Below are 19,883 nucleotides of genomic sequence, written 5' to 3'. Positions count from 1 at the left end.
CATTTAAACTCACAAAATGTCTCCTCTTGACTGCTGCCATCTTATAACCCAAATTTTTGAAAAAAATTTTTGTCTGTTTTTTAACCCAATCCCACCACCCACAAACATTCCCAAAACCATTTTTACACTCACACCACTCCTCATACCGTCTTGCATATTCCTTTCTTACTTCCTCATACTCCAATAACTTAACATTCAACTTCCACAAACCTTTCCCAAACACCCCATTCACATTCACATCCAACTCACACGACATGCACACATGATCTGAAAACAAAACATTCTCCTGCTTATAGTCAACAGGAATCATATTTTTTGAAATAAAACAGTAATCCAATCTAGATTGTATTCTTCCACTTTCGGAAAAGAAGGTATTTAACAAAGGCCTCACTTTACATACACTTTGCATATCATGCAAATCAAAATCACTAACCAACTCTAACAAAGTTTTCCCAGACACATCCACATTCACTCTCCCCACATCACAATTCATATCACCCACAATCACCACAGGCATTCTTCCCGGAACAAAAAGTTTAATTTTTTCAAATAACTTTTTCCGGTCATTTTTCTCCACCGGCGCATAAACATTAATAACACAAAATTTAACATTTTTATACTCAAAATTTGCTAAAATGCACCTCCCCACATCAATCACCACATAATCACTCAAAACCACCTCCCTCCCTTTAACTAAAATCCCCACACCATCATTTTTATTACATGCACTCCCCGACCACACAGATGCTCCATGAGACCATTCATCTCCTCTCACCCCATCCACCACTCCACACTCTTGCAAACAAAAAATCGATGCATTCTTCATAGCCAAAAAATCAAAAATTGCAGCCCTCCTGGCCTTATTTTTAAACACTCTCACATTTTGTGAAATTATAGTAAAACCCATTTTTTCCTTTTTTAAACCTCCTAAAAAAAACGAAAACAGAAAAGTTACAAAAACACTACAAAAACTCCACTCACAAGAAAAAGCCTTTGACTTAAGTCAAAGCTTATAATAGGCATTATCACGCATATTGCAAGGCAACCTTAACCAGCACCCCCACTATCTTCTTCCACCATCTGAACCGAGCAACTCGTTTCCGAGCCGCTAGCAGCATCACCATCACCCCACCTTGCTTTCTTGGCACCCACTTTTCGCTGCGGTGCCTTGATATCTTCTTCATCATTTGCCCCACCACCCTCCCTGTGACATTTTCTACTCCCCCCACCCTCATCGGAGAAGTACTCCTCAATATTCTCAGGATCTGAAGGGTGTGATGACCCTTCCCCAGTTTCCATACAATCTGCAGCATCTACAACGTCCTGAAAGTCCAACGTATCCGGACACCTTCCTTCTCCCGCTGCATTCATCTGCCCCTCCATTCTCCTCAATTCTTTCACAAGCTCCTTCTCCATTTTAGGTGCCTTTTTCTCCTTCTGGTAAGCAGGCCTCAGACTCACAGTTTCAGGGGCAGACCTTTCACTCCGCCTCCTCTGCTCTCTCTCCATTCTAGCAGTTTCTCTTTCTATCTGCTGCAAAACCCTCCTCTCCTCCTCCTCCTTTTTCCTCTCCTTATCAGTTTTCCTGGGCACACCCTGCGGGCAATCTTTAAACATGTGCTCACCACTTCCACACATGTCACAAGCCTTGGGCTTCGGGCACGCACTTGCCACATGCCCCTCCTCTTTGCAGTTACGGCAACATTGCCCTTTCTTACATGCATCCTGCACATGTCCAAAGCAGTAACATTTCCTGCAATACATAGGCTGCCCTACATAGTAAAGGAAGCCCCTATGTCCCGCCACAGAAAAATTCGCAGGAGGATGTCTAAAGCCTCCCACACTTCCAGGATCCTTCTTCAGTTTCACCCGAAACTTGTATTTGCAGTTGAAAATACCTAAAGAATTAAACTGCTTTTCCCCTTTACGCACATAATCACAGTACCGTGCAAGGAAGCCTTCAAGCAATGCTGGCTCAGTAAAAGGGTTATAAACTGTTACCCACACAATCTTTTCTTGAAGTCCAAACAAGGGTTCAAACCACACCCCTTCCAAGAAAGGATCATCAGTGTGACTCCGAAGCCACTCAAACACATCAAGGCAGGTATTTTCTTCTACAAAAGTCACGTCATATGTACCTGATTTAGGAAACTCGTTGACGCTGTAGAAGTCGCCTCGTTTTGCTCCAGCTTTTCCTTCCAAAAGTTTCTCCACGATGAAGGACACATTATTCCTCTCGGAAACTGATGGATCCACTCCAATTCGGATAGTATTCTTCACGAAGTTCATCTTCAAAACCTGTCGGTATAATACCACAGAAAATCGCCAAATCCTTTCGCAAAAAGGCCTGGATTCCTCCAGAGAACTCGCACCTATCAGGCTGCAACCAAATGGTCTTAGCCAAAAGGCCGAGAAGCGATAACCAGAATTGGTTTCAAACTACGGAGCCACCCAAGGATCCTGAAAAGTCCATTTGTGGAGATGAGCTCCTGGACTCCCGTTAAGAAGACATGTTGTCAACCTCTAGATCCCTTACATGCCTGCACTTTTCGGCTTGCTGCTGCTGCAATCCACGCGTTTTAGATCTGCATAACTCCACCTCTTTAAACACAGCACCTTCACCCCCTGCTGTTCCCACCCGCCTCAACACCGTTGGAAGGGAGGAGAACCAATTAAGGCGGGGGGTGGGGTGGAACGAGCAGCTGTCTACCCTTAGCAGGAGGGCTCCTGATTACATACCTCTCCTGCTGCTGCTGCTGCTGGCTGTCCAGCAGCAGACTGAAGGTGGCTGCTGCTGTGCACAGGTATATAAAGGCTCAGAGCCTATTATGACACGCGCAGCCAGCGTTCCATTGCCACATTCCATCTACTGCAGGCAGGATACCTGGCTGGCTGAATGTCGCTGAGAAGCTCACAGAGACCGCCATAAGCAACAGTTTAACAGAATGCCACAGACTAATCAACCAAACTTTTTGGGTTGGGTTCTCTTTTATAGTCTGCAGGCATTAAATGAAAGAAGTCAGTGTTCCAGCAGAAGGAGACAACGTTTCAGAAAAGGCATTGTAGCAAACCAAAAAAGAAATTTTAAGCGCAGCAGAGTAACCAGCGCACATACCTGTTAGCTCAGGTGAGTTTAAAAGGCTGCTGTTGATAACAAGGGCATTTGCTAAATAGATGGTGTGTGTGCAACAATATACTGAAAGGTCAATTATATTGTGCAGCTTATCTCACCACCTGTAGTTATTTAGGTGAAAGCTCCAAAATGCTTGCCTAATATGTCTGTTTATCCAAAAGGAAGTAAAAAGGGAGAGCTAGAAAGATAGCATTGCATCACATTACATGGCAATGCAATGCACAGTTGCTGAAGTTGAACCAAAATGAGCTTGTAATCTGGCTTCTGCAACTTTGAACATGAAAAATCCAATGAGGAGAAGAAAAGCAAAGCCAAAGAGTCCATCCCAAAATCCGACAAACAAGCAAAATGAACAAAAAACATTGAATTCAATTCTTTCTGATTTTAGAAACTGCATTAAAGAAGGGGTGCACCGGTCCTGGGGATACTGCAATACCAGGTCAATGCGTGGAGTGGACAGAGCAAGCTCTTTTTCCATCTCCCTGTTCTAAAAATCCATTTAATATATGGTCCCCAGATAGGGGACGTATCAGATATTAAACTGATAAGAACAGATACTACACTTGATCTTAGCCAAAAGGCCGAGAAGCGATAACCAGAATTGGTTTCAAACTACGGAGCCACCCAAGGATCCTGAAAAGTCCATTTGTGGAGATGAGCTCCTGGACTCCCGTTAAGAAGACATGTTGTCAACCTCTAGATCCCTTACATGCCTGCACTTTTCGGCTTGCTGCTGCTGCAATCCACGCGTTTTAGATCTGCATAACTCCACCTCTTTAAACACAGCACCTTCACCCCCTGCTGTTCCCACCCGCCTCAACACCGTTGGAAGGGAGGAGAACCAATTAAGGCGGGGGGTGGGGTGGAACGAGCAGCTGTCTACCCTTAGCAGGAGGGCTCCTGATTACATACCTCTCCTGCTGCTGCTGCTGCTGGCTGTCCAGCAGCAGACTGAAGGTGGCTGCTGCTGTGCACAGGTATATAAAGGCTCAGAGCCTATTATGACACGCGCAGCCAGCGTTCCATTGCCACATTCCATCTACTGCAGGCAGGATACCTGGCTGGCTGAATGTCGCTGAGAAGCTCACAGAGACCGCCATAAGCAACAGTTTAACAGAATGCCACAGACTAATCAACCAAACTTTTTGGGTTGGGTTCTCTTTTATAGTCTGCAGGCATTAAATGAAAGAAGTCAGTGTTCCAGCAGAAGGAGACAACGTTTCAGAAAAGGCATTGTAGCAAACCAAAAAAGAAATTTTAAGCGCAGCAGAGTAACCAGCGCACATACCTGTTAGCTCAGGTGAGTTTAAAAGGCTGCTGTTGATAACAAGGGCATTTGCTAAATAGATGGTGTGTGTGCAACAATATACTGAAAGGTCAATTATATTGTGCAGCTTATCTCACCACCTGTAGTTATTTAGGTGAAAGCTCCAAAATGCTTGCCTAATATGTCTGTTTATCCAAAAGGAAGTAAAAAGGGAGAGCTAGAAAGATAGCATTGCATCACATTACATGGCAATGCAATGCACAGTTGCTGAAGTTGAACCAAAATGAGCTTGTAATCTGGCTTCTGCAACTTTGAACATGAAAAATCCAATGAGGAGAAGAAAAGCAAAGCCAAAGAGTCCATCCCAAAATCCGACAAACAAGCAAAATGAACAAAAAACATTGAATTCAATTCTTTCTGATTTTAGAAACTGCATTAAAGAAGGGGTGCACCGGTCCTGGAGATACTGCAATACCAGGTCAATGCGTGGAGTGGACAGAGCAAGCTCTTTTTCCATCTCCCTGTTCTAAAAATCCATTTAATATATGGTCCCCAGATAGGGGACGTATCAGATATTAAACTGATAAGAACAGATACTACACTTGATCTTAGCCAAAAGGCCGAGAAGCGATAACCAGAATTGGTTTCAAACTACGGAGCCACCCAAGGATCCTGAAAAGTCCATTTGTGGAGATGAGCTCCTGGACTCCCGTTAAAAAGACATGTTGTCAACCTCTAGATCCCTTACATGCCTGCACTTTTCGGCTTGCTGCTGCTGCAATCCACGCGTTTTAGATCTGCATAACTCCACCTCTTTAAACACAGCACCTTCACCCCCTGCTGTTCCCACCCGCCTCAACACCGTTGGAAGGGAGGAGAACCAATTAAGGCGGGGGGTGGGGTGGAACGAGCAGCTGTCTACCCTTAGCAGGAGGGCTCCTGATTACATACCTCTCCTGCTGCTGCTGCTGCTGGCTGTCCAGCAGCAGACTGAAGGTGGCTGCTGCTGTGCACAGGTATATAAAGGCTCAGAGCCTATTATGACACGCGCAGCCAGCGTTCCATTGCCACATTCCATCTACTGCAGGCAGGATACCTGGCTGGCTGAATGTCGCTGAGAAGCTCACAGAGACCGCCATAAGCAACAGTTTAACAGAATGCCACAGACTAATCAACCAAACTTTTTGGGTTGGGTTCTCTTTTATAGTCTGCAGGCATTAAATGAAAGAAGTCAGTGTTCCAGCAGAAGGAGACAACGTTTCAGAAAAGGCATTGTAGCAAACCAAAAAAGAAATTTTAAGCGCAGCAGAGTAACCAGCGCACATACCTGTTAGCTCAGGTGAGTTTAAAAGGCTGCTGTTGATAACAAGGGCATTTGCTAAATAGATGGTGTGTGTGCAACAATATACTGAAAGGTCAATTATATTGTGCAGCTTATCTCACCACCTGTAGTTATTTAGGTGAAAGCTCCAAAATGCTTGCCTAATATGTCTGTTTATCCAAAAGGAAGTAAAAAGGGAGAGCTAGAAAGATAGCATTGCATCACATTACATGGCAATGCAATGCACAGTTGCTGAAGTTGAACCAAAATGAGCTTGTAATCTGGCTTCTGCAACTTTGAACATGAAAAATCCAATGAGGAGAAGAAAAGCAAAGCCAAAGAGTCCATCCCAAAATCCGACAAACAAGCAAAATGAACAAAAAACATTGAATTCAATTCTTTCTGATTTTAGAAACTGCATTAAAGAAGGGGTGCACCAGTCCTGGAGATACTGCAATACCAGGTCAATGCATGGAGTGGACAGAGCAAGCTCTTTTTCCATCTCCCTGTTCTAAAAATCCATTTAATATATGGTCCCCAGATAGGGGACGTATCAGATATTAAACTGATAAGAACAGATACTACACTTGATCTTAGCCAAAAGGCCGAGAAGCGATAACCAGAATTGGTTTCAAACTACGGAGCCACCCAAGGATCCTGAAAAGTCCATTTGTGGAGATGAGCTCCTGGACTCCCGTTAAGAAGACATGTTGTCAACCTCTAGATCCCTTACATGCCTGCACTTTTCGGCTTGCTGCTGCTGCAATCCACGCGTTTTAGATCTGCATAACTCCACCTCTTTAAACACAGCACCTTCACCCCCTGCTGTTCCCACCCGCCTCAACACCGTTGGAAGGGAGGAGAACCAATTAAGGCGGGGGGTGGGGTGGAACGAGCAGCTGTCTACCCTTAGCAGGAGGGCTCCTGATTACATACCTCTCCTGCTGCTGCTGCTGCTGGCTGTCCAGCAGCAGACTGAAGGTGGCTGCTGCTGTGCACAGGTATATAAAGGCTCAGAGCCTATTATGACACGCGCAGCCAGCGTTCCATTGCCACATTCCATCTACTGCAGGCAGGATACCTGGCTGGCTGAATGTCGCTGAGAAGCTCACAGAGACCGCCATAAGCAACAGTTTAACAGAATGCCACAGACTAATCAACCAAACTTTTTGGGTTGGGTTCTCTTTTATAGTCTGCAGGCATTAAATGAAAGAAGTCAGTGTTCCAGCAGAGGGAGACAACGTTTCAGAAAAGGCATTGTAGCAAACCAAAAAAGAAATTTTAAGCGCAGCAGAGTAACCAGCGCACATACCTGTTAGCTCAGGTGAGTTTAAAAGGCTGCTGTTGATAACAAGGGCATTTGCTAAATAGATGGTGTGTGTGCAACAATATACTGAAAGGTCAATTATATTGTGCAGCTTATCTCACCACCTGTAGTTATTTAGGTGAAAGCTCCAAAATGCTTGCCTAATATGTCTGTTTATCCAAAAGGAAGTAAAAAGGGAGAGCTAGAAAGATAGCATTGCATCACATTACATGGCAATGCAATGCACAGTTGCTGAAGTTGAACCAAAATGAGCTTGTAATCTGGCTTCTGCAACTTTGAACATGAAAAATCCAATGAGGAGAAGAAAAGCAAAGCCAAAGAGTCCATCCCAAAATCCGACAAACAAGCAAAATGAACAAAAAACATTGAATTCAATTCTTTCTGATTTTAGAAACTGCATTAAAGAAGGGGTGCACCGGTCCTGGAGATACTGCAATACCAGGTCAATGCGTGGAGTGGACAGAGCAAGCTCTTTTTCCATCTCCCTGTTCTAAAAATCCATTTAATATATGGTCCCCAGATAGGGGACGTATCAGATATTAAACTGATAAGAACAGATACTACACTTGATCTTAGCCAAAAGGCCGAGAAGCGATAACCAGAATTGGTTTCAAACTACGGAGCCACCCAAGGATCCTGAAAAGTCCATTTGTGGAGATGAGCTCCTGGACTCCCGTTAAGAAGACATGTTGTCAACCTCTAGATCCCTTACATGCCTGCACTTTTCGGCTTGCTGCTGCTGCAATCCACGCGTTTTAGATCTGCATAACTCCACCTCTTTAAACACAGCACCTTCACCCCCTGCTGTTCCCACCCGCCTCAACACCGTTGGAAGGGAGGAGAACCAATTAAGGCGGGGGGTGGGGTGGAACGAGCAGCTGTCTACCCTTAGCAGGAGGGCTCCTGATTACATACCTCTCCTGCTGCTGCTGCTGCTGGCTGTCCAGCAGCAGACTGAAGGTGGCTGCTGCTGTGCACAGGTATATAAAGGCTCAGAGCCTATTATGACACGCGCAGCCAGCGTTCCATTGCCACATTCCATCTACTGCAGGCAGGATACCTGGCTGGCTGAATGTCGCTGAGAAGCTCACAGAGACCGCCATAAGCAACAGTTTAACAGAATGCCACAGACTAATCAACCAAACTTTTTGGGTTGGGTTCTCTTTTATAGTCTGCAGGCATTAAATGAAAGAAGTCAGTGTTCCAGCAGAGGGAGACAACGTTTCAGAAAAGGCATTGTAGCAAACCAAAAAAGAAATTTTAAGCGCAGCAGAGTAACCAGCGCACATACCTGTTAGCTCAGGTGAGTTTAAAAGGCTGCTGTTGATAACAAGGGCATTTGCTAAATAGATGGTGTGTGTGCAACAATATACTGAAAGGTCAATTATATTGTGCAGCTTATCTCACCACCTGTAGTTATTTAGGTGAAAGCTCCAAAATGCTTGCCTAATATGTCTGTTTATCCAAAAGGAAGTAAAAAGGGAGAGCTAGAAAGATAGCATTGCATCACATTACATGGCAATGCAATGCACAGTTGCTGAAGTTGAACCAAAATGAGCTTGTAATCTGGCTTCTGCAACTTTGAACATGAAAAATCCAATGAGGAGAAGAAAAGCAAAGCCAAAGAGTCCATCCCAAAATCCGACAAACAAGCAAAATGAACAAAAAACATTGAATTCAATTCTTTCTGATTTTAGAAACTGCATTAAAGAAGGGGTGCACCGGTCCTGGAGATACTGCAATACCAGGTCAATGCGTGGAGTGGACAGAGCAAGCTCTTTTTCCATCTCCCTGTTCTAAAAATCCATTTAATATATGGTCCCCAGATAGGGGACGTATCAGATATTAAACTGATAAGAACAGATACTACACTTGATCTTAGCCAAAAGGCCGAGAAGCGATAACCAGAATTGGTTTCAAACTACGGAGCCACCCAAGGATCCTGAAAAGTCCATTTGTGGAGATGAGCTCCTGGACTCCCGTTAAGAAGACATGTTGTCAACCTCTAGATCCCTTACATGCCTGCACTTTTCGGCTTGCTGCTGCTGCAATCCACGCGTTTTAGATCTGCATAACTCCACCTCTTTAAACACAGCACCTTCACCCCCTGCTGTTCCCACCCGCCTCAACACCGTTGGAAGGGAGGAGAACCAATTAAGGCGGGGGGTGGGGTGGAACGAGCAGCTGTCTACCCTTAGCAGGAGGGCTCCTGATTACATACCTCTCCTGCTGCTGCTGCTGCTGGCTGTCCAGCAGCAGACTGAAGGTGGCTGCTGCTGTGCACAGGTATATAAAGGCTCAGAGCCTATTATGACACGCGCAGCCAGCGTTCCATTGCCACATTCCATCTACTGCAGGCAGGATACCTGGCTGGCTGAATGTCGCTGAGAAGCTCACAGAGACCGCCATAAGCAACAGTTTAACAGAATGCCACAGACTAATCAACAAACTTTTTGGGTTGGGTTCTCTTTTATAGTCTGCAGGCATTAAATGAAAGAAGTCAGTGTTCCAGCAGAGGGAGACAACGTTTCAGAAAAGGCATTGTAGCAAACCAAAAAAGAAATTTTAAGCGCAGCAGAGTAACCAGCGCACATACCTGTTAGCTCAGGTGAGTTTAAAAGGCTGCTGTTGATAACAAGGGCATTTGCTAAATAGATGGTGTGTGTGCAACAATATACTGAAAGGTCAATTATATTGTGCAGCTTATCTCACCACCTGTAGTTATTTAGGTGAAAGCTCCAAAATGCTTGCCTAATATGTCTGTTTATCCAAAAGGAAGTAAAAAGGGAGAGCTAGAAAGATAGCATTGCATCACATTACATGGCAATGCAATGCACAGTTGCTGAAGTTGAACCAAAATGAGCTTGTAATCTGGCTTCTGCAACTTTGAACATGAAAAATCCAATGAGGAGAAGAAAAGCAAAGCCAAAGAGTCCATCCCAAAATCCGACAAACAAGCAAAATGAACAAAAAACATTGAATTCAATTCTTTCTGATTTTAGAAACTGCATTAAAGAAGGGGTGCACCGGTCCTGGAGATACTGCAATACCAGGTCAATGCGTGGAGTGGACAGAGCAAGCTCTTTTTCCATCTCCCTGTTCTAAAAATCCATTTAATATATGGTCCCCAGATAGGGGACGTATCAGATATTAAACTGATAAGAACAGATACTACACTTGATCTTAGCCAAAAGGCCGAGAAGCGATAACCAGAATTGGTTTCAAACTACGGAGCCACCCAAGGATCCTGAAAAGTCCATTTGTGGAGATGAGCTCCTGGACTCCCGTTAAGAAGACATGTTGTCAACCTCTAGATCCCTTACATGCCTGCACTTTTCGGCTTGCTGCTGCTGCAATCCACGCGTTTTAGATCTGCATAACTCCACCTCTTTAAACACAGCACCTTCACCCCCTGCTGTTCCCACCCGCCTCAACACCGTTGGAAGGGAGGAGAACCAATTAAGGCGGGGGGTGGGGTGGAACGAGCAGCTGTCTACCCTTAGCAGGAGGGCTCCTGATTACATACCTCTCCTGCTGCTGCTGCTGGCTGTCCAGCAGCAGACTGAAGGTGGCTGCTGCTGTGCACAGGTATATAAAGGCTCAGAGCCTATTATGACACGCGCAGCCAGCGTTCCATTGCCACATTCCATCTACTGCAGGCAGGATACCTGGCTGGCTGAATGTCGCTGAGAAGCTCACAGAGACCGCCATAAGCAACAGTTTAACAGAATGCCACAGACTAATCAACCAAACTTTTTGGGTTGGGTTCTCTTTTATAGTCTGCAGGCATTAAATGAAAGAAGTCAGTGTTCCAGCAGAAGGAGACAACGTTTCAGAAAAGGCATTGTAGCAAACCAAAAAAGAAATTTTAAGCGCAGCAGAGTAACCAGCGCACATACCTGTTAGCTCAGGTGAGTTTAAAAGGCTGCTGTTGATAACAAGGGCATTTGCTAAATAGATGGTGTGTGTGCAACAATATACTGAAAGGTCAATTATATTGTGCAGCTTATCTCACCACCTGTAGTTATTTAGGTGAAAGCTCCAAAATGCTTGCCTAATATGTCTGTTTATCCAAAAGGAAGTAAAAAGGGAGAGCTAGAAAGATAGCATTGCATCACATTACATGGCAATGCAATGCACAGTTGCTGAAGTTGAACCAAAATGAGCTTGTAATCTGGCTTCTGCAACTTTGAACATGAAAAATCCAATGAGGAGAAGAAAAGCAAAGCCAAAGAGTCCATCCCAAAATCCGACAAACAAGCAAAATGAACAAAAAACATTGAATTCAATTCTTTCTGATTATAGAAACTGCATTAAAGAAGGGGTGCACCGGTCCTGGAGATACTGCAATACCAGGTCAATGCGTGGAGTGGACAGAGCAAGCTCTTTTTCCATCTCCCTGTTCTAAAAATCCATTTAATATATGGTCCCCAGATAGGGGACGTATCAGATATTAAACTGATAAGAACAGATACTACACTTGATCTTAGCCAAAAGGCCGAGAAGCGATAACCAGAATTGGTTTCAAACTACGGAGCCACCCAAGGATCCTGAAAAGTCCATTTGTGGAGATGAGCTCCTGGACTCCCGTTAAGAAGACATGTTGTCAACCTCTAGATCCCTTACATGCCTGCACTTTTCGGCTTGCTGCTGCTGCAATCCACGCGTTTTAGATCTGCATAACTCCACCTCTTTAAACACAGCACCTTCACCCCCTGCTGTTCCCACCCGCCTCAACACCGTTGGAAGGGAGGAGAACCAATTAAGGCGGGGGGTGGGGTGGAACGAGCAGCTGTCTACCCTTAGCAGGAGGGCTCCTGATTACATACCTCTCCTGCTGCTGCTGCTGCTGGCTGTCCAGCAGCAGACTGAAGGTGGCTGCTGCTGTGCACAGGTATATAAAGGCTCAGAGCCTATTATGACACGTGCAGCCAGCGTTCCATTGCCACATTCCATCTACTGCAGGCAGGATACCTGGCTGGCTGAATGTCGCTGAGAAGCTCACAGAGACCGCCATAAGCAACAGTTTAACAGAATGCCACAGACTAATCAACCAAACTTTTTGGGTTGGGTTCTCTTTTATAGTCTGCAGGCATTAAATGAAAGAAGTCAGTGTTCCAGCAGAGGGAGACAACGTTTCAGAAAAGGCATTGTAGCAAACCAAAAAAGAAATTTTAAGCGCAGCAGAGTAACCAGCGCACATACCTGTTAGCTCAGGTGAGTTTAAAAGGCTGCTGTTGATAACAAGGGCATTTGCTAAATAGATGGTGTGTGTGCAACAATATACTGAAAGGTCAATTATATTGTGCAGCTTATCTCACCACCTGTAGTTATTTAGGTGAAAGCTCCAAAATGCTTGCCTAATATGTCTGTTTATCCAAAAGGAAGTAAAAAGGGAGAGCTAGAAAGAAAGTATTGCATCACATTACATGGCAATGCAATGCACAGTTGCTGAAGTTGAACCAAAATGAGCTTGTAATCTGGCTTCTGCAACTTTGAACATGAAAAATCCAATGAGGAGAAGAAAAGCAAAGCCAAAGAGTCCATCCCAAAATCCGACAAACAAGCAAAATGAACAAAAAACATTGAATTCAATTCTTTCTGATTTTAGAAACTGCATTAAAGAAAGGGTGCACCGGTCCTGGAGATACTGCAATACCAGGTCAATGCGTGGAGTGGACAGAGCAAGCTCTTTTTCCATCTCCCTGTTCTAAAAATCCATTTAATATATGGTCCCCAGATAGGGGACGTATCAGATATTAAACTGATAAGAACAGATTTTTTTTTTTTTTCTTTCTTTTTTTTTTCGAAAGCCCGAATTCGTGTACAAAACCCGAGTGCGCTTAAAAAAGTGACAAGTGCCACAAAAAAAGTGCACTAGGATGCTGGTCTTCTTGAAACCCTCTCCAAAAGGAGAAGGGTCCCCCAAACCATTCCCCGTCCCTCCGAGCCAGAAGGCCACAGCGAGGAACAGGGACAAATAGCCACCTCCAGCCGGAGCCAGAGGCGACCCAATCTTACCCCCAGCACCTGCCCGAGTTCTCACCCGAGCAAGGCACTGGGAGCCAAAGACTGTGCTCCCCTCCCGGAAGAGGGGAGCCAACAACGCTCTCCTCCCGAAAGAGGAGAGCCAGGGGTGTTCAGGGGGGAGCGGAACCTTATGGCCACACACTCCCCCCCTAGACCTGCCAAGAGAGGAACCTGTAAGGGAACCGCATCCCGACAAAATCCTAGCAGGACGTGACACACGTGAATAAGTGGACACACAGTGACAAAGAAATTAAATAAATAGTGAAGGTTTCACAGTATAATACTGCCCGGACCTTCGACCGGGAATTGAAAAATTCCCCATCCTAAGGCCAGAAGGCCCGGAATAAGGGTGTGTGTGAAGAAAGAAATATTGAAGTGCTAGTGCAAATGTGCCATAAACTCAAGTGGGGTTCCCAATCCCAGTGAGTTAAGGCACACCAGGGTCACCACTCCTGGGGCACTTCACACTTCGGGCTTTCGATCTTCCCCGGCTCAATGGCGTCGATCCTGGGGGGCCATGCTTTCCACCAGATGACTATATTAGCCACCTGGCGTACTAACAAGCGCCTAAACCCCAGTGTGCATAATGTATCAATCTACTAGGGCGGCAAACATCCAAAACCACCTTTTCGAAAGATACTACACTTGATCTTAGCCAAAAGGCCGAGAAGCAATAACCAGAATTGGTTTCAAACTACGGAGCCACCCAAGGATCCTGAAAAGTCCATTTGTGGAGATGAGCTCCTGGACTCCCGTTAAGAAGACATGTTGTCAACCTCTAGATCCCTTACATGCCTGCACTTTTCGGCTTGCTGCTGCTGCAATCCACGCGTTTTAGATCTGCATAACTCCACCTCTTTAAACACAGCACCTTCACCCCCTGCTGTTCCCACCCGCCTCAACACCGTTGGAAGGGAGGAGAACCAATTAAGGCGGGGGGTGGGGTGGAACGAGCAGCTGTCTACCCTTAGCAGGAGGGCTCCTGATTACATACCTCTCCTGCTGCTGCTGCTGCTGGCTGTCCAGCAGCAGACTGAAGGTGGCTGCTGCTGTGCACAGGTATATAAAGGCTCAGAGCCTATTATGACACGCGCAGCCAGCGTTCCATTGCCACATTCCATCTACTGCAGGCAGGATACCTGGCTGGCTGAATGTCGCTGAGAAGCTCACAGAGACCGCCATAAGCAACAGTTTAACAGAATGCCACAGACTAATCAACCAAACTTTTTGGGTTGGGTTCTCTTTTATAGTCTGCAGGCATTAAATGAAAGAAGTCAGTGTTCCAGCAGAGGGAGACAACGTTTCAGAAAAGGCATTGTAGCAAACCAAAAAAGAAATTTTAAGCGCAGCAGAGTAACCAGCGCACATACCTGTTAGCTCAGGTGAGTTTAAAAGGCTGCTGTTGATAACAAGGGCATTTGCTAAATAGATGGTGTGTGTGCAACAATATACTGAAAGGTCAATTATATTGTGCAGCTTATCTCACCACCTGTAGTTATTTAGGTGAAAGCTCCAAAATGCTTGCCTAATATGTCTGTTTATCCAAAAGGAAGTAAAAAGGGAGAGCTAGAAAGATAGCATTGCATCACATTACATGGCAATGCAATGCACAGTTGCTGAAGTTGAACCAAAATGAGCTTGTAATCTGGCTTCTGCAACTTTGAACATGAAAAATCCAATGAGGAGAAGAAAAGCAAAGCCAAAGAGTCCATCCCAAAATCCGACAAACAAGCAAAATGAACAAAAAACATTGAATTCAATTCTTTCTGATTTTAGAAACTGCATTAAAGAAGGGGTGCACCGGTCCTGGAGATACTGAAATACCAGGTCAATGCGTGGAGTGGACAGAGCAAGCTCTTTTTCCATCTCCCTGTTCTAAAAATCCATTTAATATATGGTCCCCAGATAGGGGACGTATCAGATATTAAACTGATAAGAACAGATTTTTTTTTTTTTTCGAAAGCCCGAATTCGTGTACAAAACCCGAGTGCGCTTAAAAAAAGTGACAAGTGCCACAAAAAAAGTGCACTAGGATGCTGGTCTTCTTGAAACCCTCTCCAAAAGGAGAAGGGTCCCCCAAACCATTCCCCGTCCCTCCGAGCCAGAAGGCCACAGCGAGGAACAGGGACAAATAGCCACCTCCAGCCAAAGCCAGAGGCGACCCAATCTTACCCCCAGCACCTGCCCGAGTTCTCACCCGAGCAAGGCACTGGAGCCAAAGACTGTGCTCCCCTCCCGGAAGAGGGGAGCCAACAACGCTCTCCTCCCGAAAGAGGAGAGCCAGGGGGGTTCAGGGGGGAGCGGAACCTGATGGCCACACACTCCCCCCCTAGACCTGCCAAGAGAGGAACCCGTAAGGGAACCGCATCCCGACAAAATCCTAGTAAGGACGTGGACACACGTGAAAAAGTGGACACACAGTGACAAAAAAATTAAATAAATAATGAAGGTTTCACAGTATAATACTGCCCGGACCTTCGACCGGGAATTGAAAAATTCCCCATCCTAAGGCCAGAAGGCCCGGAATAAGGGTGTGTGTGAAGAAAGAAATATTGAAGTGCTAGTGCAAATGTGCCATAAACTCAAGTGGGGTTCCCAATCCCAGTGAGTTAAGGCACCCCAGGGTCACCACTCCTGGGGCACTTCACACTTCGGGCTTTCGATCTTCCCCGGCCCAATGGCGTCGATCCTGGGAGGCCATGCTTTCCACCAGATGACTATATTAGCCACCTGGCGTACTAACAAGCGCCTAAACCCCAGTGTGCATAATGTATCAATCTACTAGGGCGGCCAACATCCAAAACCGCCTTTTCGAAAGATACTACACTTGATCTTAGCCAAAAGGCCGAGAAGCGATAACCAGAATTGGTTTCAAACTACGGAGCCACCCAAGGATCCTGAAAAGTCCATTTGTGGAGATGAGCTCCTGGACTCCCGTTAAGAAGACATGTTGTCAACCTCTAGATCCCTTACATGCCTGCACTTTTCGGCTTGCTGCTGCTGCAATCCACGCGTTTTAGATCTGCATAACTCCACCTCTTTAAACACAGCACCTTCACCCCCTGCTGTTCCCACCCGCCTCAACACCGTTGGAAGGGAGGAGAACCAATTAAGGCGGGGGGTGGGGTGGAACGAGCAGCTGTCTACCCTTAGCAGGAGGGCTCCTGATTACATACCTCTCCTGCTGCTGCTGCTGCTGGCTGTCCAGCAGCAGACTGAAGGTGGCTGCTGCTGTGCACAGGTATATAAAGGCTCAGAGCCTATTATGACACGCGCAGCCAGCGTTCCATTGCCACATTCCATCTACTGCAGGCAGGATACCTGGCTGGCTGAATGTCGCTGAGAAGCTCACAGAGACCACCATAAGCAACAGTTTAACAGAATGCCACAGACTAATCAACCAAACTTTTTGGGTTGGGTTCTCTTTTATAGTCTGCAGGCATTAAATGAAAGAAGTCAGTGTTCCAGCAGAAGGAGACAACGTTTCAGAAAAGGCATTGTAGCAAACCAAAAAAGAAATTTTAAGCGCAGCAGAGTAACCAGCGCACATACCTGTTAGCTCAGGTGAGTTTAAAAGGCTGCTGTTGATAACAAGGGCATTTGCTAAATAGATGGTGTGTGTGCAACAATATACTGAAAGGTCAATTATATTGTGCAGCTTATCTCACCACCTGTAGTTATTTAGGTGAAAGCTCCAAAATGCTTGCCTAATATGTCTGTTTATCCAAAAGGAAGTAAAAAGGGAGAGCTAGAAAGATAGCATTGCATCACATTACATGGCAATGCAATGCACAGTTGCTGAAGTTGAACCAAAATGAGCTTGTAATCTGGCTTCTGCAACTTTGAACATGAAAAATCCAATGAGGAGAAGAAAAGCAAAGCCAAAGAGTCCATCCCAAAATCCGACAAACAAGCAAAATGAACAAAAAACATTGAATTCAATTCTTTCTGATTTTAGAAACTGCATTAAAGAAGGGGTGCACCGGTCCTGGAGATACTGCAATACCAGGTCAATGCGTGGAGTGGACAGAGCAAGCTCTTTTTCCATCTCCCTGTTCTAAAAATCCATTTAATATATGGTCCCCAGATAGGGGACGTATCAGATATTAAACTGATAAGAACAGATTTTTTTTTTGATTGAAGCTGCATCCAAGGCACTGAAAAATGTGACCGAAGTCACACCAAAACAGCGCACGAGGCGAGGATTCATGTGGACCCTTCCCGGAGGAGAGGGTCCCCAATAAACCATCCCCATCCCTCCGAGCCAGAAGGCCACAGCGAGGGTCAGGGATCTCCGATGCTCTCCCTAGCCGAAGCCGGAGAAGAGCCGTTTTCGTGCTCCCAGCTTCCATCTAGGCTGCCACCCTAGTGGAGCTGTAGCCTGTGTTGGTTTCTCAGCCCAAAGCTGACCGGACCTCCGACCGGGTTTATAAAAATTCCCCTTCCTAGCCCGGAGGCCAGGAATAGGGGGGGTTGCTCAGAAAGTATGATTGGCAAAGGTGCGGCGTGCAACGAAGCCAAGTCTTTCTGGGGTTCCCAGTCCCAGTAAGCTTGGACTCCCACCAGGGCGCCTACTCCTGGGGCACATTGCTCCAAAGCCCTCACACTTACCCAGCCTAGTGACTTCGATCCTGGAGGGCCATGTTTTCCATCAGATAACTCTATGAGCCACCTGGCGTACTAACAAGTGCACCAAACCAGTGTGTAATATGCATCAATTTACTAGGGCAGCCCAAGGACAAAACTGCCTTTTCAAAAGATACTACACTTGATCTTAGCCAAAAGGCCGAGAAGCGATAACCAGAATTGGTTTCAAACTACGGAGCCACCCAAGGATCCTGAAAAGTCCATTTGTGGAGATGAGCTCCTGGACTCCCGTTAAGAAGACATGTTGTCAACCTCTAGATCCCTTACATGCCTGCACTTTTCGGCTTGCTGCTGCTGCAATCCACGCGTTTTAGATCTGCATAACTCCACCTCTTTAAACACAGCACCTTCACCCCCTGCTGTTCCCACCCGCCTCAACACCGTTGGAAGGGAGGAGAACCAATTAAGGCGGGGGGTGGGGTGGAACGAGCAGCTGTCTACCCTTAGCAGGAGGGCTCCTGATTACATACCTCTCCTGCTGCTGCTGCTGCTGGCTGTCCAGCAGCAGACTGAAGGTGGCTGCTGCTGTGCACAGGTATATAAAGGCTCAGAGCCTATTATGACACGCGCAGCCAGCGTTCCATTGCCACATTCCATCTACTGCAGGCAGGATACCTGGCTGGCTGAATGTCGCTGAGAAGCTCACAGAGACCGCCATAAGCAACAGTTTAACAGAATGCCACAGACTAATCAACCAAACTTTTTGGGTTGGGTTCTCTTTTATAGTCTGCAGGCATTAAATGAAAGAAGTCAGTGTTCCAGCAGAAGGAGACAACGTTTCAGAAAAGGCATTGTAGCAAACCAAAAAAGAAATTTTAAGCGCAGCAGAGTAACCAGCGCACATACCTGTTAGCTCAGGTGAGTTTAAAAGGCTGCTGTTGATAACAAGGGCATTTGCTAAATAGATGGTGTGTGTGCAACAATATACTGAAAGGTCAATTATATTGTGCAGCTTATCTCACCACCTGTAGTTATTTAGGTGAAAGCTCCAAAATGCTTGCCTAATATGTCTGTTTATCCAAAAGGAAGTAAAAAGGGAGAGCTAGAAAGATAGCATTGCATCACATTACATGGCAATGCAATGCACAGTTGCTGAAGTTGAACCAAAATGAGCTTGTAATCTGGCTTCTGCAACTTTGAACATGAAAAATCCAATGAGGAGAAGAAAAGCAAAGCCAAAGAGTCCATCCCAAAATCCGACAAACAAGCAAAATGAACAAAAAACATTGAATTCAATTCTTTCTGATTTTAGAAACTGCATTAAAGAAGGGGTGCACCGGTCCTGGAGATACTGCAATACCAGGTCAATGCGTGGAGTGGACAGAGCAAGCTCTTTTTCCATCTCCCTGTTCTAAAAATCCATTTAATATATGGTCCCCAGATAGGGGACGTATCAGATATTAAACTGATAAGAACAGATACTACACTTGATCTTAGCCAAAAGGCCGAGAAGCGATAACCAGAATTGGTTTCAAACTACGGAGCCACCCAAGGATCCTGAAAAGTCCATTTGTGGAGATGAGCTCCTGGACTCCCGTTAAGAAGACATGTTGTCAACCTCTAGATCCCTTACATGCCTGCACTTTTCGGCTTGCTGCTGCTGCAATCCACGCGTTTTAGATCTGCATAACTCCACCTCTTTAAACACAGCACCTTCACCCCCTGCTGTTCCCACCCGCCTCAACACCGTTGGAAGGGAGGAGAACCAATTAAGGCGGGGGGTGGGGTGGAACGAGCAGCTGTCTACCCTTAGCAGGAGGGCTCCTGATTACATACCTCTCCTGCTGCTGCTGCTGCTGGCTGTCCAGCAGCAGACTGAAGGTGGCTGCTGCTGTGCACAGGTATATAAAGGCTCAGAGCCTATTATGACACGCGCAGCCAGCGTTCCATTGCCACATTCCATCTACTGCAGGCAGGATACCTGGCTGGCTGAATGTCGCTGAGAAGCTCACAGAGACCGCCATAAGCAACAGTTTAACAGAATGCCACAGACTAATCAACCAAACTTTTTGGGTTGGGTTCTCTTTTATAGTCTGCAGGCATTAAATGAAAGAAGTCAGTGTTCCAGCAGAAGGAGACAACGTTTCAGAAAAGGCATTGTAGCAAACCAAAAAAGAAATTTTAAGCGCAGCAGAGTAACCAGCGCACATACCTGTTA

The 19,883-nt window shown here is 45.8% G+C and overlaps 11 non-coding genes and 3 pseudogenes across 11 annotated transcripts; all 14 read right to left on the bottom strand.

Annotated features, from left to right (window-relative positions):
* Nucleotides 1–3,535: 3,535 nt before the first annotated feature.
* LOC141212618 (U2 spliceosomal RNA) lies at nt 3,536–3,726 on the bottom strand. The gene has a single exon (XR_012282333.1). It is a non-coding gene; the product is annotated as a U2 spliceosomal RNA (small nuclear RNA).
* Nucleotides 3,727–4,841: 1,115 nt separating this feature from the next.
* Nucleotides 4,842–5,032, bottom strand: LOC141212686 (U2 spliceosomal RNA). The gene has a single exon (XR_012282384.1). It is a non-coding gene; the product is annotated as a U2 spliceosomal RNA (small nuclear RNA).
* Nucleotides 5,033–6,147: 1,115 nt separating this feature from the next.
* On the bottom strand, nt 6,148–6,338 carry LOC141212613 (U2 spliceosomal RNA). Its single transcript, XR_012282328.1, has one exon. It is a non-coding gene; the product is annotated as a U2 spliceosomal RNA (small nuclear RNA).
* Nucleotides 6,339–7,453: 1,115 nt separating this feature from the next.
* On the bottom strand, nt 7,454–7,644 carry LOC141212685 (U2 spliceosomal RNA). Its single transcript, XR_012282383.1, has one exon. It is a non-coding gene; the product is annotated as a U2 spliceosomal RNA (small nuclear RNA).
* Nucleotides 7,645–8,759: 1,115 nt separating this feature from the next.
* On the bottom strand, nt 8,760–8,950 carry LOC141212684 (U2 spliceosomal RNA). The gene has a single exon (XR_012282382.1). It is a non-coding gene; the product is annotated as a U2 spliceosomal RNA (small nuclear RNA).
* A 1,114-nt stretch (nt 8,951–10,064) lies between these two features.
* Nucleotides 10,065–10,255, bottom strand: LOC141212681 (U2 spliceosomal RNA). Its single transcript, XR_012282380.1, has one exon. It is a non-coding gene; the product is annotated as a U2 spliceosomal RNA (small nuclear RNA).
* Nucleotides 10,256–11,367: 1,112 nt separating this feature from the next.
* Nucleotides 11,368–11,558, bottom strand: LOC141212680 (U2 spliceosomal RNA). The gene has a single exon (XR_012282379.1). It is a non-coding gene; the product is annotated as a U2 spliceosomal RNA (small nuclear RNA).
* A 1,115-nt stretch (nt 11,559–12,673) lies between these two features.
* LOC141212641 (U2 spliceosomal RNA) lies at nt 12,674–12,865 on the bottom strand. The gene has a single exon (XR_012282351.1). It is a non-coding gene; the product is annotated as a U2 spliceosomal RNA (small nuclear RNA).
* A 796-nt stretch (nt 12,866–13,661) lies between these two features.
* On the bottom strand, nt 13,662–13,753 carry LOC141212653 (U2 spliceosomal RNA; annotated as a pseudogene).
* Nucleotides 13,754–14,868: 1,115 nt separating this feature from the next.
* Nucleotides 14,869–15,052, bottom strand: LOC141212639 (U2 spliceosomal RNA). The gene has a single exon (XR_012282349.1). It is a non-coding gene; the product is annotated as a U2 spliceosomal RNA (small nuclear RNA).
* Nucleotides 15,053–15,843: 791 nt separating this feature from the next.
* LOC141212648 (U2 spliceosomal RNA) lies at nt 15,844–15,935 on the bottom strand (annotated as a pseudogene).
* Nucleotides 15,936–17,050: 1,115 nt separating this feature from the next.
* Nucleotides 17,051–17,236, bottom strand: LOC141212624 (U2 spliceosomal RNA). Its single transcript, XR_012282339.1, has one exon. It is a non-coding gene; the product is annotated as a U2 spliceosomal RNA (small nuclear RNA).
* A 524-nt stretch (nt 17,237–17,760) lies between these two features.
* Nucleotides 17,761–17,876, bottom strand: LOC141212645 (U2 spliceosomal RNA; annotated as a pseudogene).
* A 1,115-nt stretch (nt 17,877–18,991) lies between these two features.
* On the bottom strand, nt 18,992–19,182 carry LOC141212679 (U2 spliceosomal RNA). The gene has a single exon (XR_012282378.1). It is a non-coding gene; the product is annotated as a U2 spliceosomal RNA (small nuclear RNA).
* Between the last annotated feature and the right edge of the window lie 701 nt (nt 19,183–19,883).

Source organism: Phyllobates terribilis, unplaced genomic scaffold (genome assembly GCF_046119375.1).
Source record: "Phyllobates terribilis strain yellow unplaced genomic scaffold, ASM4611937v1 Scaffold_180__1_contigs__length_3869351, whole genome shotgun sequence".
Lineage (NCBI taxonomy): Eukaryota > Metazoa > Chordata > Amphibia > Anura > Dendrobatidae > Phyllobates > Phyllobates terribilis.
This window is presented reverse-complemented; position numbering and strand designations above follow the sequence as displayed.